Below are 16,910 nucleotides of genomic sequence, written 5' to 3'. Positions count from 1 at the left end.
ATGTGAAATCTCGGTACGCAGGACTATTCAAAATTCTCGAGATATTGACACATTGGTTTACAAAATAGCATTACCACCAGATATATCTAGAATCCACAATGTATTCCACAAGTCTAAACGAAGGAAATACACCTTGAACCCAGGCCATGTTATGGAAATTGAACCGCTCATGATCAAAGATAACATAGGGTGAAGAACTAAAATATGAAGATGCCTATATACATATAGTGGACACCAAAGACCAATTACTGATGAAACGTCTCACTCCATTTTTTATTTTTTTTAAAATTCTACTAGACATTTTTTTAAAAAATAAAAGCTCGCATTTTCTAAATATCATTAAAAATAATCGTCTTTATTTTACAATAAAAATATCACATTTTAAAATGACTAACATCAAACATAAACATAAAGGAGTAAAAATCGTAATAGAAAAATATAACATTTAAAAATGATCTTTTATTTGTCATTAAAAATAACGCAGTTTAAAATAACCCAACTCGTCTAAAATCATACGTAAACATAAACGTATAAAATTCTTAAAATCATCAACGTATGAAAATATTCATCTTCTCTCAATCTCATAAATCGTAATGCGGAACACATGTGGTCCTCGGGTCGTGTCACCATACCAGGTCTGCCTACTCAGAGTTCGACATCTCAAGTCTCCTCATCATGAAGCTCACCTGCATCACACACGTCTAGTGAGTCTAAAGACTCAACACACCTGCACCGTTAATAGCAAATACATATACATAGCACACAACAGTGAAAAATACCATACTCAACATATCTTTCATGAACTTTAAAAACGTAACATAAACGTGTCGTGTAAAATCATGAAGTGTCAAAACAGCTCATCGTTAATCATCATTCATCGTTCATCGTTATCATTTATCGTTCATCGTTCATAATTCATCATTCATTTATCGTTCATCATTGATCGTTCATCATTCATCTTTCATCATTTATCATTGGTGAATTCAGTTCATTAGAGGTGACTATCGTACATCATTTACGATGTATCCATCATACATAGAACCGCGGTACCCGGCGGCTGTCGGACAATCAGTGACAGGATCACCCATCCACTGTGCCTAGGCCTCATCATCAGCATTTACATATATGTCTTAACCATTTACATATACTTCGATAGCCACAACTAATTCGCATCATTCAAAACATTATCATTTTCATCACTTATAAAATTCATGTATAAATGCAATTTCCTTTAAATTCAAGCATGCAACGTATATTTTTATAAAATCTTAAAAATCGTGAATCATGATGCGTGAACATTTAAAATATCATGAATTTGTGCTCAGGGCGCTGCCAGGACCAACATCTCACCCCAGGTGTAAAATGACCATTTTGCCCCTGGAAACCCAAAAATTACCATTTTGCCTATATACGTAAAATTTCACTTCTTTGACATTTTCTTAATTTCATTGCCTCTAACACGTCTCAAATAATTATTTAAGCTTACAAGAACTTTCCCATATTTTTATTTGGCTTAAATCTATGACTTTTAAATTAATCTTTAAATATAACCTATTAACGCGTTTTAATCCCAAATTAAACCAAACCTTAGCATAAAATTCCCAAATTAAAATGTAACGACCCGAAAATCAGACTACGTATAAGCCATGCATAATTATTACTATTTAAATTTAAAAATGATTTATATATATATAAATATATGAAGATTCTAATTCATTTTTGATATTTGATAAGTCATAACTATTTATTTTAAATGCAAAAGTTTAGTTTTATCTTTTCAGTTAAATACGCGAGGCCGGGCCGGAGTTTTGAGATTAAAGATAAGATTAATAATAAGAAAATATACCTAAATTTAATTTAAGTCAAGGAGTAATTTAATTTAAAGAAAAAGAATGTTTTAGGATTTATTAAATTAATTAGAGCTAAGTTGTTAAATAAATTCTTTTAGGTTCATTATTTAATTAAAGCTTAAATTAAAATATGTGAACAAATGAAGGTGAATTAATCTAGTAATAATATATTCAAAAAATTAAACATAGCATTTAAATACTTAAATTTTAAACCATATAATGCCATACAAGAGTTTATTATAAATTAATGTGTAAATTCACTAAAATATATAACGAGGGTGCTAAACTTTAAGCAATTAAAATACAAGATTTAAACAATAAAATACCATGCAAATTAGTAATAATAATTTTGGGTCCAACATTTAAAATATTTCAAAGGTTGATAACTATCCATTCAAACCATTCCTAATTGCACTTCATGGGGTATTCATTTCCCAGATTTTTATTCACTAATTAAAAAAAAATATGACACCTCATTTTCCTCAACTAATTACCTAGCAAATTAACTAGAAGATGCAGCAAGGATTCGAAGCAATACCCAACGGCAACAAGAAAGCATTTCAAATTTAATTCAAAGCATTCACTTGTAACCTCCCAAATATTATGGTACCTTTAACACCTCCATTACATAACATTTATTCATCCCATATACTCGAAAATACCAGAAGAAAGGCTACTGAATTGTGAAGTAAAAGAATAAGAACAGATACAGCAAAGGAATGGGAACCAATGCAAACCCATTCAAATTCTTGACTTGTAACTCCCAAACTAAATGCATATTATAGCACCTTTAACATCTCCTATATCATTCACCTTCATTACCTACATTTCCTACATCCATATGCTCGAAAATTATCAGAAGAATCAGCTGAGAAAATCGTAAGAACAGCAGCAGGAAAATTAAGAAAGAAAAGAATCCTCAACTCCGATCCCGTCGCGTCGTATTGTCGTTTTGATTTGTTTTTCTTCAAAACAAATTACAGGCATGTACATGTTGTTTCTTTGCTCTTCAATCAAGTCATATTAGATATTTAAATAAGTATATTATCAAGATTCATGAGACAAACCGAAAATGACAGCAAGTAAATGGTTTTAAGGAAATTCTGTACAGGCCCCTCGGCCATATTGTTTTTGTTATTCATGGTTGCTGAGTTTTGCTGAATCCAGGTGGGTGCTTCGGTTCCAGGCTGTCATGCCTGCATATAGGCATGCTTCAGAGCGTGTTAGGGTGTTGATAGTCCATTTGTTTAAGTCCATACACCCAGTATAAAGAATTGACAGCAACAATCCCATTAAGTTGCAGATTTTGTGTCAAAATTGTGTTATGTGGTTGCTTGGGATGAGAGTTCGAATCATGGCTGTCCTAGGGACTGTAGCCATGGTTAGAACCCTCCTTTAGCATGTCTAGGATGTGGCTAAGGAGTCCTTTCCAAGTTTGGTTCATGGGTCCATCATAATTTCATCAAAACAATACAGCTGCATTATGTTTCTTCAAAATTCTGCATGAGCACACTTTCGGTTTTGGGTGTTTTGTTTGGATTATGGTTGGCTTCTAGCCCATAGCCATGGTTTATACAACACTCCATCATGTCTAGGTCGAGCCATGGTTGATCAAATTGCCATTGGAACGACCCAAGACAGTAAAACAAGTTAATACATCTCAAGACACAGCATGCTGTATTTCTCGGCTAGTATGATGCATTGTCCTAGGTGTTGGCTCGGTTTATGGTTGGCATTTAGCCCTTAACCATGGTCCAAGCCATGCCTTAGGATGTTGATAAGATTCTAGGGTTGATGGTTCAAGCCAAGTGTCAAAATATTTCAGAGTTTGAACCCAAGCAAGCAACATAGCCGCTGCTGTATTTTTCTGATTTTTGACAGCAACTTGGGTCACGGTTTTTGGTGTTGTTTGAGTCCTTGGTTGGCTTTTAGCCCATGGCCTTGGACTGGACAGTACCTCAATGAGTTAGGAAGGTCATGTTTTTGGCCGTTCGTGATTTGGTCGAGTTTAGAGGTCGTACGAGAATTTACGGCGAAAGGTGCCAAAATGACTCTCGAAAGAGCGTTTTATGTTTTTGGACTCCTTTCACCTATTTTCGTGTTTTACACTTATTATGCATATTTTTCAGTATGTTTGTGGTATTTTAATCATGGTTAAACGTCGGTTTAATGTTGGTTCGGGTTGGTACGAAGCCATGGTTAAAAATCAAGTTGTTGGTCCGAATCGTCTCGTTTTTGGTTCCATTGTTAAATTTTTGTCAAATTAAGATTTATTGCATGTGTCCCATATTAGAAAGTCGCAGCAAGCCTGGGAGTGATCCAACTCATCCGGTAAAATAAGGTTATAATTATATTACGTGCATAAAAATATAAAATGTTTATTTTGAGATATATGCGATATGTCTTGTGGCCACCTTATGCTTATGGGTTTGGAAGTCGGTAGGCGCAACCGAGGACCTCTCCGCCCGGTGACTTACGACCGGTTTATGATTATGTATGGGTACGGACATCCAGTCCAAGAGCTGTGATTGATCTCTACCGCCCAGTATACTGTGGTTTAGTCTGATCAGGCGCTTACGCTATGTTATGGGACACTTGCTTAAAAACATTATCTCTACAGAAAATTATGACATGTTATGACAGAGCTCTATGGAGCAAAGCTTTTACGTATGATTTTCAGATATGCACGTAGTTATAATTATTCATGATACGATTTTCACCGTACGCCTTACGATACTTTATTTTTAAGTTGCACGTGATTTTACGATATATTTACTTGTTATTCACGATATATACATGTTGAGTCTTTAGACTCACTAGACTTGATTGTTGTAGGTATTGACGAGGTCGAGACCGCGGGCGGAGACCAGTGAGCGATCTTGGGACAGCAGTAGTAAACCTGAGGACCTCATGATTTAATTTATGCACTTTTTATTATTCAAACTCAGTTTTAATACGTTGGATTATTTTTAAATTGATACGTTGGATTATTTTTAAGTGATGTTTACGTTGGATTATTTTTAAATTTTTGGTTGAAAACAATATTTGCTTCCGCTGTTATTTTAAAGTTAAAATTATTTACACGTTTATTTTAATTAAATAAGACAAGATAATTATTTATTTAGAAAAATTTAATAATTCCGCAAAATTATGAATACGAAATACGGGCCTTTACATAAAAACTTAGACTTCTAATAATTATTTCAGCTTAAATATAATTTCCCATAATTTCATTAAGCGTAAATCTAGGCGTTTCAATTTATCCTTTAAATTACGTTTCGTGCGGTGATTAAATCTCGGATAATTCCAAAACTAATTATTTTGACCCTAAACTTACCAAACTTCTTAAAACATCCCAAAACTTATTTATAATCATTCCTAGACGTAAAATCGAGCTCATTTTATAACTTAACCGAATTGTTTTAAAACTTAGACCGAGATCCCATTTTTTACCCGATTCGATTCAACATTTATCCAAATCTTTCCGAACTTTGACCATATTTTAAAAACCACTTAAAAGGTCCTAACCACCCCAAAACTAAGCCCCTAAATCCCACGGACAGAACCTGCAAGGTGCTGGACCCATCTTCCTTCCCACACCCAACACTCCCATGTGCATCATAGTCACGTTTTTCTTTCCTACCTCAAAACCATTCGGACCAGCCCTTGCTCAACTTATCCTAGACCATCATAGGACTCCTCTGAACCTAAGGCAACCACGGCTACAACCCCATGCACGGAACGCAGCTCATACGCTCGAGGCTCACTCGCACAAGCTAGGCGCAACCAATCTCCCTAAACCAAGCTCGATCACTTACGGGGCTTGTCCAGCAGCGCTCGGCCTCCCTAAACCGTGTCTCAGACCCACAAGGACCTGGTCCATGGCTTGTTTCAGCCCCCTGTGCCACTGGTCCAAGCAAATCAGCCGAAACCCCTACCAGCTATCCTAATCCAACAAGAACCGAACCACCCCCTCAAAACCTTACTCTCGGCCTTTTCCTTGCAGCGTCCAGCAACTGATCTAACTCACAAGGCAACTCCTTGACATTAAATACAGCCCCTTAGCAACCCAAGTCGCAGCCCCGTGCACACCCAAACTAGAAAACGTGAGTTTAAAAGCATGGAATGCACAATTACATGTAAAAACTGAAAACCATTCTTACTCATGCTTGGTTCGAAAGTTTTCTTACACAAACCCATTCAACAGCATATATAACATGTGAGATGCAGAAAAAAATAGATACAATGCGTGCCTTGATGTATTAGACGCGAGGAGATCGAAGAACCAACGCCGGAAGAATTTCTTTTGCAAGCACAAGAAGTAACCGAGGGAAGTTTCAGCTGGGGGAGGATAAACAATGATGGAAACCGTGGGAATAATTGAGAATGAAGAGGATGTCGGTTGGTGATGGTTAAATAGGTGTGGGGTAGGCAATAATACAATAATTAACTAATTAACAATTAGGTTAATGGAAGTTTATTTGTTAATTTAAAGTTTAAAAAGATATTTAAGCCCAATAAGCTTAAAACTAGTCTCATTAAATCTAAACATACTCCCGAAAAATATTTCGTATTGAAAAGATTTTGAAAATATTAGTCGAACCCTCAAAAAGTCCCCGATTTCATAAAAATTACGTACCGGTAAAAATTAAAATCTTGCGGGTAAAAATACTCAATAAATCCAAATTCTTGAAAAATAACTTTAGAATATTTTATATTAATTAATAAAAATTAATCATGTAATAAAATAATTTTCTTGAAAATTTCTCGGTCTCCATTCCTCGTTCGAGTGCGAAATGCAACTTAAAAATCTTTAATGCATGAACCTTTAAAATTTCATGAAATAAATTCTATTATGCAATAATAATGCATAAAATAATTAAACCCATAATTTATGAAATAAACATGTATTTAACGCTTTAAAATAAATTCATAAAATACCAAGAAATTTAATAAATTGCATGCATGCGGTTTACGTGAACTTTCCGATTTTCGGGACGTTACAATCTCCCCCCCCCCCCCCCCCCCCTAAATTGAATTTCGTCCCTGAAATTCGATTATCCTAGATAATCACAAAGTCTAGACTTAGTTCTAGTATCCCAATGCTCCATGCTTCCGCAGCGCTACTCTGATAAAAATAATAAATCTTAAGATGTTCTTATGTCTCATCGGTCCCTATAAATTCAACCTTCTAAATCCTTGTTTGCGAAAATTAACTTATAATGACCCATGGTGACATAGTTTCATTTTTCTATAACTTCGAATTTCAACTTTTCTTAAACTTCCCAATATTAGAAATGATAGTCCGAATTTTATTGGGTCTTATTTTCTTATACTATACTCAGGATATTCATTGACCTATTATATTAGCATTTATTCAGTTAAACTTGAAAAACCTTAGCACCTAAAAATTACTGATCGACTTCTATCCTCGATAATACACTTAAAAGTTAACCTTATCTCAACTCCATAATAATATTAACCTAAGATCCTTGAATCAAATCTTTATCTTACGACACCAAACTTACGTCACTTAATTGTTTAAGAATGCATCCCAAATATTAAATTGTTACAAATCTTAAATTTCGAGTAGTGATAATCCATAACACCCAAAATATACAATATCAATCTTCTACCTAAACAATCATTCTAGCACCAATTACATGCTTAAACTATTATCTTCCCAATTGCAATATAGTCGAGGCCTAAAATCCTTGGACTTTCCTCGTTGGAACAAATGTCGCATTCTTACGTATCCTTAGTGCTTAATTAATATTAGCGTATAAAACTTAATAAGTTATTCCATGATAGCATTAGACTAACTTCAATAAATCACTTCACTTAATTATAATCCATAGAATTCTAGAACTCCCACATCAAGATTTTTAGATTTCTTACTCGATAAAAATCTTAACATTCGTCCTTTGGTAACCTAAATTGAATACAACTAATTCTATTTTTTTGTTTTTACCCAAAATTTCTGTATGAACAAATATTCCATAAATTTGAATTTCAAACTTACGCAACCCAAATAGTTTTGAATAACATAATTCCAACACGCATATTCACTTATTCCCAATTTGCTCAATGACTTACAAAATTCCTCAAGACAAGGTGTTTACCTCACCTCTTACATACGTCTATCAAACATCCCAACCATCAATCACACCCAACTTTCTAGAAAAATTAAATTCCAACAAAGGTATAATTTTAACTCCAAAGATTGCGATTAAAAATTATGATACATCAAACTTAAGTTCCCAAAATTTTGTTAGCTCCATGTTTACTCTTATAACTTAACTAGCTGATCAACTTCACCTTAAATTGTTATCACTCTAAATTCTTAATTTTTCCACTGTCTTACTCCATTAACACTTAGATTTTCAAACCCAATATTGAATTATCCTACAATGCCCTTGATTGTCATTCCTTATTAAATTATAACCCAGAATAACCAAGTTCTAATTATCTCTTCAAGCTCAAATCACCGAAAAGTCTTATCATTTAAATCATTCAATTCTCACTTACTGCTAAACAAATCCCTAAATTTCTTAAAAATTTCAAAATTAGTTCTTATTTTCCTCGAATATTATCCGAATTTGTCCTTAATCTCGAGAATCCAACAATTACCCATAAGTTCTTGGCGTTCCTAATCCCATTTTATCGGTTTCTTAAACATAAAGTTCAATAATCTTAAGATTATTAGACCCAAGATCAATTCCCATAACCTCGAAAAATTATTGATTTAACCCAAGTGTTCCTCAAAATGTACATTTTTTTTTCCACATAAAATCCTCTACTTAGCCTCTTTAAACCTTAAAATTATCGAAACTAAAAATTTAATCCCGAAGTTTGGTAAATTCGTAAATAGTTCCTTAGATTTTATTTTTGCACTTGGGTCCTCAAATTATTAGTTATTACAATTAGGTTCTTAAAATTCTCAATTCATGCAATCAAATCCTTAAATCCAACTAGGTAGAGCATGCATCCTAAATAAATTCTACGTTTTTATACTTCCAAAGATCGTCGTAGTCTTCGAATCATTAATCCTTACATGGAATCATCAAAAATTAATTCAACTACCAACCCCGAACCATCAATAATTTCTTAGAAATTCTACAAGTTCCAAAAGCATTCGTAATTTTCAAGATTAACTTATTATCCAAAAGGGTAGAACATCAGTACTTCTAACCTAAAAATCGGTATAAGCAAATCATTATAAACTTCTCATAAAGACCAATATTCGAATTCTTAAACACGTCCAATTCCAAACGTAACCAACATGCAATTTAATCTAGTTTTTCTAAAACAGTAAATCCTTATAAATCATAAAAATAGTTAAACATATACCGTAGATCATCATAAAGCGTAAATCATGTTAACAAGCAGGTGATATGAGTAAATCATTTAAATCATAAAAGCTTACAGACTTGAGGCTTGAAGACTGAGCTGCAGAAACTGGCGGTGGCACAACCCTATACACACTACAAGAAAAATGCTATACGACAACGGATTTTATCCGTTGTCGTAGTCATTTTAAAACTGTTGTTGAAGCCAGTGTTGTTAAATGTTCGCTCAAAGACAACGGTTTATAAGTGTTGTCGTAGCTACAATTTGCGACGGTTTTGAAAACCGTCGCAAATAAAAAACCGTCGTCGTAGAAACATTTTGCGACGGTTTAAAAAACCGTCTCTAATTATATTAGCGACGGATTATTAAACCGTCGCAAACTATAGTGGTGACGGATGCCTATATAAATCGTCGCTAAATATAGCGACAGTGTTCATGTGGAACAATGTCGCTAAATAGCGACAGTTTATAAGTCCGTCGCTAATATTTTAGGAAAAATAAAAAAAATTAATAATTTAATAAATCTGTATTGTAAATTGGTATTATTTTATAAAAGATAAAATATTTAAGTGTCGTGAAATAATAATATCGTTTAAAAAACAAAAATTTTAATTGTTTTTATGTGGTAAAAAAATTGTGTAAAAGATAAAAAATTAAGTGTTGTGAAGTGGTAAGTAAAATCATGTAAGAAATAAAAAATTTAAGTATTGTGAAGTTGTAAAATCGAGTAAGTGAGAAAACTTTTAATTGTTGTGAAGTGAAGTGGAAGAAATTGAATGAAATGTGTATGTATTTATAGAGAGTGATGAAAAACAGTGGCGGGAAGAATTGGTGGGAACGAATTTTTGAAATTAGCGACGGTGTTGACTTAAACCGTCGCAACATTTCAAATCGGCGACGGTTAATTTTTTTGTCGCTAGATGTAGCGACGGATTAAATAAAACGTTGCAACATTTAGCGACGAGTATTCTTAAACTGTCGCAAAATTAAAACATGCGACAGTTTTTATCGCGACGGTTTGAATTTAACCGTCGCCGATTTATTATTTTGCAACAGTTATTTTATACTGTCGCTATTATTAGCGACGGTTAAAGAAACAACCGTCGCTAAATATGCCACAAAACGCATTTTTTTAGAAAACCGTTGTCGAATATACCAAAAAAAGCGCTAATAGACAACGGTTCTGTAAACCGTTGTCTTTGACCCTAAAAAACACTCAAAGACAACGTTTTTAAAACCGTTGTCTTTGACCCGAAAAACCGTTGTCTTTTTTACGCAAAAGACAACGGTTTTTACAAAACCGTTGTGGTTTGCCCCTAAAAGACAACGGTTTTATAAAAACCGTTGTCTTTTTCTTAAGAAACACACTTTTAACAACGGTTTTCGTAAAAACCGTTGTTAAAAGTTTTTTAACAACGGTTTTAACAAAAACCGTTGTTAAAAGTGTGTTGTTGTTTGACTTTTTCCTTGTAGTGACAGGACGCTTGCTCTGATACCAACTGAAACGTCTCACTCCCTTTTTTTTTTTTTTAAAATTCTACTAGACATTTTTTTAAAAAAATAAAAGCTCGCATTTTCTAAATATCATTAAAAATAATCGTCTTTATTTTACAATAAAAATATCACATTTTAAAATGACTAACATCAAACATAAACATAAAGGAGTAAAAATCGTAATAGAAAAATATAACATTTAAAAATGATTTTTTATTTGTCATTAAAAATAACGCAGTTTAAAATAACCCAACTCGTCTAAAATCATACGTAAACATAAACGTATAAAATTTTTAAAATCATCAACGTATGAAAATATTCATCTTCTCTCAATCTCATAAATCGTAATGCGGAACACATGTGGTCCTCGGGTCGTGTCACCATACCAGGTCTGCCTACTCAGAGTTCGACATCTCAAGTCTCCTCATCATGAAGCTCACCTGCATCACACACGTCTAGTGAGTCTAAAGACTCAACACACCTGCACCGTTAATAGCAAATACATATACATAGCACACAACAGTGAAAAATACCATACTCAACATATCTTTCATGAACTTTAAAAACGTAACATAAACATGTCGTGTAAAATCATGAAGTGTCAAAACAGCTCATCGTTAATCATCATTCATCGTTCATCGTTATCATTTATCGTTCATCGTTCATAATTCATCATTCATTTATCGTTCATCATTGATCGTTCATCATTCATCTTTCATCATTTATCATTGGTGAATTCAGTTCATTAGAGGTGACTATCGTACATCATTTACGATGGATCCATCATACATAGAACCGCGGTACCCGGCGGCTGTCGGACAATCAGTGACAGGATCACCCATCCACTGTGCCTAGGCCTCATCATCAGCATTTACATATATGTCTTAACCATTTACATATACTTCGATAGCCACAACTAATTCGCATCATTCAAAACATTATCATTTTCATCACTTATAAAATTCATGTATAAATGCAATTTCCTTTAAATTCAAGCATGCAACGTATATTTTTATAAAATCTTAAAAATCATGAATCATGATGCGTGAACATTTAAAATATCATGAATTTGTGCTCAGGGCGCTGCCAGGACCAACATCTCACCCCAGGTGTAAAATGACCATTTTGCCCCTGGAAACCCAAAAATTACCATTTTGCCTACATACGTAAAATTTCACTTCTTTGACATTTTCTTAATTCCATTGCCTCTAACACGTCTCAAATAATTATTTAAGCTTACAAGAACTTTCCCATATTTTTATTTGGCTTAAATCTATGACTTTTAAATTAATCTTTAAATATAACCTATTAACGCGTTTTAATCCCAAATTAAACCAAACATTAGCATAAAATTCCCAAATTAAAAACTTAGACTTCTAATAATTATTTCAGCTTAAATATAATTTCCCATAATTTCATTAAGCTTAAATCTAGGCGTTTCAATTTATCCTTTAAATTACGTTTCGTGCGGTGATTAAATCTCGGATAATTCCAAAACTAATTATTTTGACCCGAAACTTACCAAACTTCTTAAAACATCCCAAAACTTATTTATAATCATTCCTAGACGTAAAATCGAACTCATTTTATAACTTAACCGAATTGTTTTAAAACTTAGACCGAGATCCCATTTTTTACCCGATTCGATTCAACATTTATCCAAATCTTTCCCAACTTTGACCATATTTTAAAAACCACTTAAAAGGTCCTAACCACCCCAAAACTAAGCCCCTAAATCCCACGGACAGAACCTGCAAGGTGCTGGACCCATCTTCCTTCCCACACCCAACACTCCCATGTGCATCATAGTCACGTTTTCTTTCCTACCTCAAAACCATTCGGACCAGCCCTTGCTCAACTTATCCTAGACCATCATAGGACTCCTCTGAACCTAAGGCAACCACGGCTACAACCCCATGCACGGAACGCAGCTCATACGCTCGAGGCTCACTCGCACAAGCTAGGCGCAACCAATCTCCCTAAACCAAGCTCGATCACTTACGGGGCTTGTCCAGCAGCGCTCGGCCTCCCTAAACCGTGTCTCAGACCCACAAGGACCTGGTCCATGGCTTGTTTCAGCCCCCTGTGCCACTGGTCCAAGCAAATCAGCCGAAACCCCTACCAGCTATCCTAATCCAACAAGAACCGAACCACCCCCTCAAAACCTTACTCTCGGCCTTTTCCTTGCAGCGTCCAGCAACTGATCTAACTCACAAGGCAACTCCTTGACATTAAATACAGCCCCTTAGCAACCCAAGTCGCAGCCCCGTGCACACCCAAACTAGAAAACGTGAGTTTAAAAGCATGGAATGCACAATTACATGTAAAAACTGAAAACCATTCTTACTCATGCTTGGTTCGAAAGTTTTCTTACACAAACCCATTCAACAGCATATGCATGTGAGATGCAGAAAAAAATAGATACAATGCGTGCCTTGATGTATTAGACGCGAGGAGATCGAAGAACCAACGCCGGAAGAATTTCTTTTGCAAGCACAAGAAGTAACCGAGGGAAGTTTCAGCTGGGGGAGGATAAACAATGATGGAAACCGTGGGAATAATTGAGAATGAAGAGGATGTCGGTTGGTGATGGTTAAATAGGTGTGGGGTAGGCAATAATACAATAATTAACTAATTAACAATTAGGTTAATGGAAGTTTATTTGTTAATTTAAAGTTTAAAAAGATATTTAAGCCCAATAAGCTTAAAACTAGTCTCATTAAATCTAAACATACTCCCGAAAAATATTTCGTATTGAAAAGATTTTGAAAATATTAGTCGAACCCTCAAAAAGTCCCCGATTTCATAAAAATTACGTACCGGTAAAAATTAAAATCTTGCGGGTAAAAATACTCAATAAATCCAAATTCTTGAAAAATAACTTTAGAATATTTTATATTAATTAATAAAAATTAATCATGTAATAAAATAATTTTCTTGAAAATTTCTCGGTCTCCATTCCTCGTTCGAGTGCGAAATGCAACTTAAAAATCTTTAATGCATGAACCTTTAAAATTTCATGAAATAAATTCTATTATGCAATAATAATGCATAAAATAATTAAACCCATAATTTATGAAATAAACATGTATTTAACGCTTTAAAATAAATTCATAAAATACCAAGAAATTTAATAAATTGCATGCATGCGGTTTACGTGAACTTTCCGATTTTCGGGACGTTACAATCTCCCCCCCCCCCCCCCTAAATTGAATTTCGTCCCTGAAATTCGATTATCCTAGATAATCACAAAGTCTAGACTTAGTTCTAGTATCCCAATGCTCCATGCTTCCGCAGCGCTACTCTGATAAAAATAATAAATCTTAAGATGTTCTTATGTCTCATCGGTCCCTATAAATTCAACCTTCTAAATCCTTGTTTGCGAAAATTAACTTATAATGACCCATGGTGACATAGTTTCATTTTTCTATAACTTCGAATTTCAACTTTTCTTAAACTTCCCAATATTAGAAATGATAGTCCGAATTTTATTGGGTCTTATTTTCTTATACTATACTCAGGATATTCATTGACCTATTATATTAGCATTTATTCAGTTAAACTTGAAAAACCTTAGCACCTAAAAATTACTGATCGACTTCTATCCTCGATAATACACTTAAAAGTTAACCTTATCTCAACTCCATAATAATATTAACCTAAGATCCTTGAATCAAATCTTTATCTTACGACACCAAACTTACGTCACTTAATTGTTTAAGAATGCATCCCAAATATTAAATTGTTACAAATCTTAAATTTCGAGTAGTGATAATCCATAACACCCAAAATATACAATATCAATCTTCTACCTAAACAATCATTCTAGCACCAATTACATGCTTAAACTATTATCTTCCCAATTGCAATATAGTCGAGGCCTAAAATCCTTGGACTTTCCTCGTTGGAACAAATGTCGCATTCTTACGTATCCTTAGTGCTTAATTAATATTAGCGTATAAAACTTAATAAGTTATTCCATGATAGCATTAGACTAACTTCAATAAATCACTTCACTTAATTATAATCCATAGAATTCTAGAACTCCCACATCAAGATTTTTAGATTTCTTACTCGATAAAAATCTTAACATTCGTCCTTTGGTAACCTAAATTGAATACAACTAATTCTATTTTTTTGTTTTTACCCAAAATTTCTGTATGAACAAATATTCCATAAATTTGAATTTCAAACTTACGCAACCCAAATAGTTTTGAATAACATAATTCCAACACGCATATTCACTTATTCCCAATTTGCTCAATGACTTACAAAATTCCTCAAGACAAGGTGTTTACCTCACCTCTTACATACGTCTATCAAACATCCCAACCATCAATCACACCCAACTTTCTAGAAAAATTAAATTCCAACAAAGGTATAATTTTAACTCCAAAGATTGCGATTAAAAATTATGATACATCAAACTTAAGTTCCCAAAATTTTGTTAGCTCCATGTTTACTCTTATAACTTAACTAGCTGATCAACTTCACCTTAAATTGTTATCACTCTAAATTCTTAATTTTTCCACTGTCTTACTCCATTAACACTTAGATTTTCAAACCCAATATTGAATTATCCTACAATGCCCTTGATTGTCATTCCTTATTAAATTATAACCCAGAATAACCAAGTTCTAATTATCTCTTCAAGCTCAAATCACCGAAAAGTCTTATCATTTAAATCATTCAATTCTCACTTACTGCTAAACAAATCCCTAAATTTCTTAAAAATTTCAAAATTAGTTCTTATTTTCCTCGAATATTATCCGAATTTGTCCTTAATCTCGAGAATCCAACAATTACCCATAAGTTCTTGGCGTTCCTAATCCCATTTTATCGGTTTCTTAAACATAAAGTTCAATAATCTTAAGATTATTAGACCCAAGATCAATTCCCATAACCTCGAAAAATTATTGATTTAACCCAAGTGTTCCTCAAAATGTACATTTTTTTTTCCACATAAAATCCTCTACTTAGCCTCTTTAAACCTTAAAATTATCGAAACTAAAAATTTAATCCCGAAGTTTGGTAAATTCGTAAATAGTTCCTTAGATTTTATTTTTGCACTTGGGTCCTCAAATTATTAGTTATTACAATTAGGTTCTTAAAATTCTCAATTCATGCAATCAAATCCTTAAATCCAACTAGGTAGAGCATGCATCCTAAATAAATTCTACGTTTTTATACTTCCAAAGATCGTCGTAGTCTTCGAATCATTAATCCTTACATGGAATCATCAAAAATTAATTCAACTACCAACCCCGAACCATCAATAATTTCTTAGAAATTCTACAAGTTCCAAAAGCATTCGTAATTTTCAAGATTAACTTATTATCCAAAAGGGTAGAACATCAGTACTTCTAACCTAAAAATCGGTATAAGCAAATCATTATAAACTTCTCATAAAGACCAATATTCGAATTCTTAAACACGTCCAATTCCAAACGTAACCAACATGCAATTTAATCTAGTTTTTCTAAAACAGTAAATCCTTATAAATCATAAAAATAGTTAAACATATACCGTAGATCATCATAAAGCGTAAATCATGTTAACAAGCAGGTGATATGAGTAAATCATTTAAATCATAAAAGCTTACAGACTTGAGGCTTGAAGACTGAGCTGCAGAAACTGGCGGTGGCACAACCCTATACACACTACAAGAAAAATGCTATACGACAACGGATTTTATCCGTTGTCGTAGTCATTTTAAAACTGTTTTTGAAGCCAGTGTTGTTAAATGTTCGCTCAAAGACAACGGTTTATAAGTGTTGTCGTAGCTACAATTTGCGACGGTTTTGAAAACCGTCGCAAATAAAAAACCGTCGTCGTAGAAACATTTTGCGACGGTTTAAAAAACCGTCTCTAATTATATTAGCGACGGATTATTAAACCGTCGCAAACTATAGTGGTGACGGATGCCTATATAAATCGTCGCTAAATATAGCGACAGTGTTCATGTGGAACAATGTCGCTAAATAGCGACAGTTTATAAGTCCGTCGCTAATATTTTAGGAAAAATAAAAAAAATTAATAATTTAATAAATCTGTATTGTAAATTGGTATTATTTTATAAAAGATAAAATATTTAAGTGTCGTGAAATAATAATATCGTTTAAAAAACAAAAATTTTAATTGTTTTTATGTGGTAAAAAAATTGTGTAAAAGATAAAAAAATTAAGTGTTGTGAAGTGGTAAGTAAAATCATGTAAG

General features: G+C 33.4%; 2 long non-coding RNA genes across 2 annotated transcripts; both read right to left on the bottom strand.

The window, feature by feature from the left end:
• Positions 1-469: 469 nt before the first annotated feature.
• LOC140818844 (uncharacterized) lies at positions 470-6,839 on the bottom strand. The gene is made up of 2 exons (XR_012115080.1): positions 6,104-6,839; positions 470-686 (listed from the first exon to the last, which is right to left on the bottom strand). It is a non-coding gene; the product is annotated as an uncharacterized lncRNA (long non-coding RNA).
• Positions 6,840-10,763: 3,924 nt separating this feature from the next.
• On the bottom strand, positions 10,764-13,928 carry LOC140817671 (uncharacterized). Its single transcript, XR_012114861.1, has 2 exons — positions 13,129-13,928; positions 10,764-11,134 (listed from the first exon to the last, which is right to left on the bottom strand). It is a non-coding gene; the product is annotated as an uncharacterized lncRNA (long non-coding RNA).
• Positions 13,929-16,910: the final 2,982 nt, after the last annotated feature.

Source organism: Primulina eburnea, chromosome 17 (assembly GCF_022965805.1).
Source record: "Primulina eburnea isolate SZY01 chromosome 17, ASM2296580v1, whole genome shotgun sequence".
Taxonomy (NCBI): Eukaryota; Viridiplantae; Streptophyta; class Magnoliopsida; order Lamiales; family Gesneriaceae; genus Primulina; species Primulina eburnea.
Note: the sequence above shows the minus strand (reverse complement) of the source record. Positions and strands in the feature narration are given on the sequence as shown.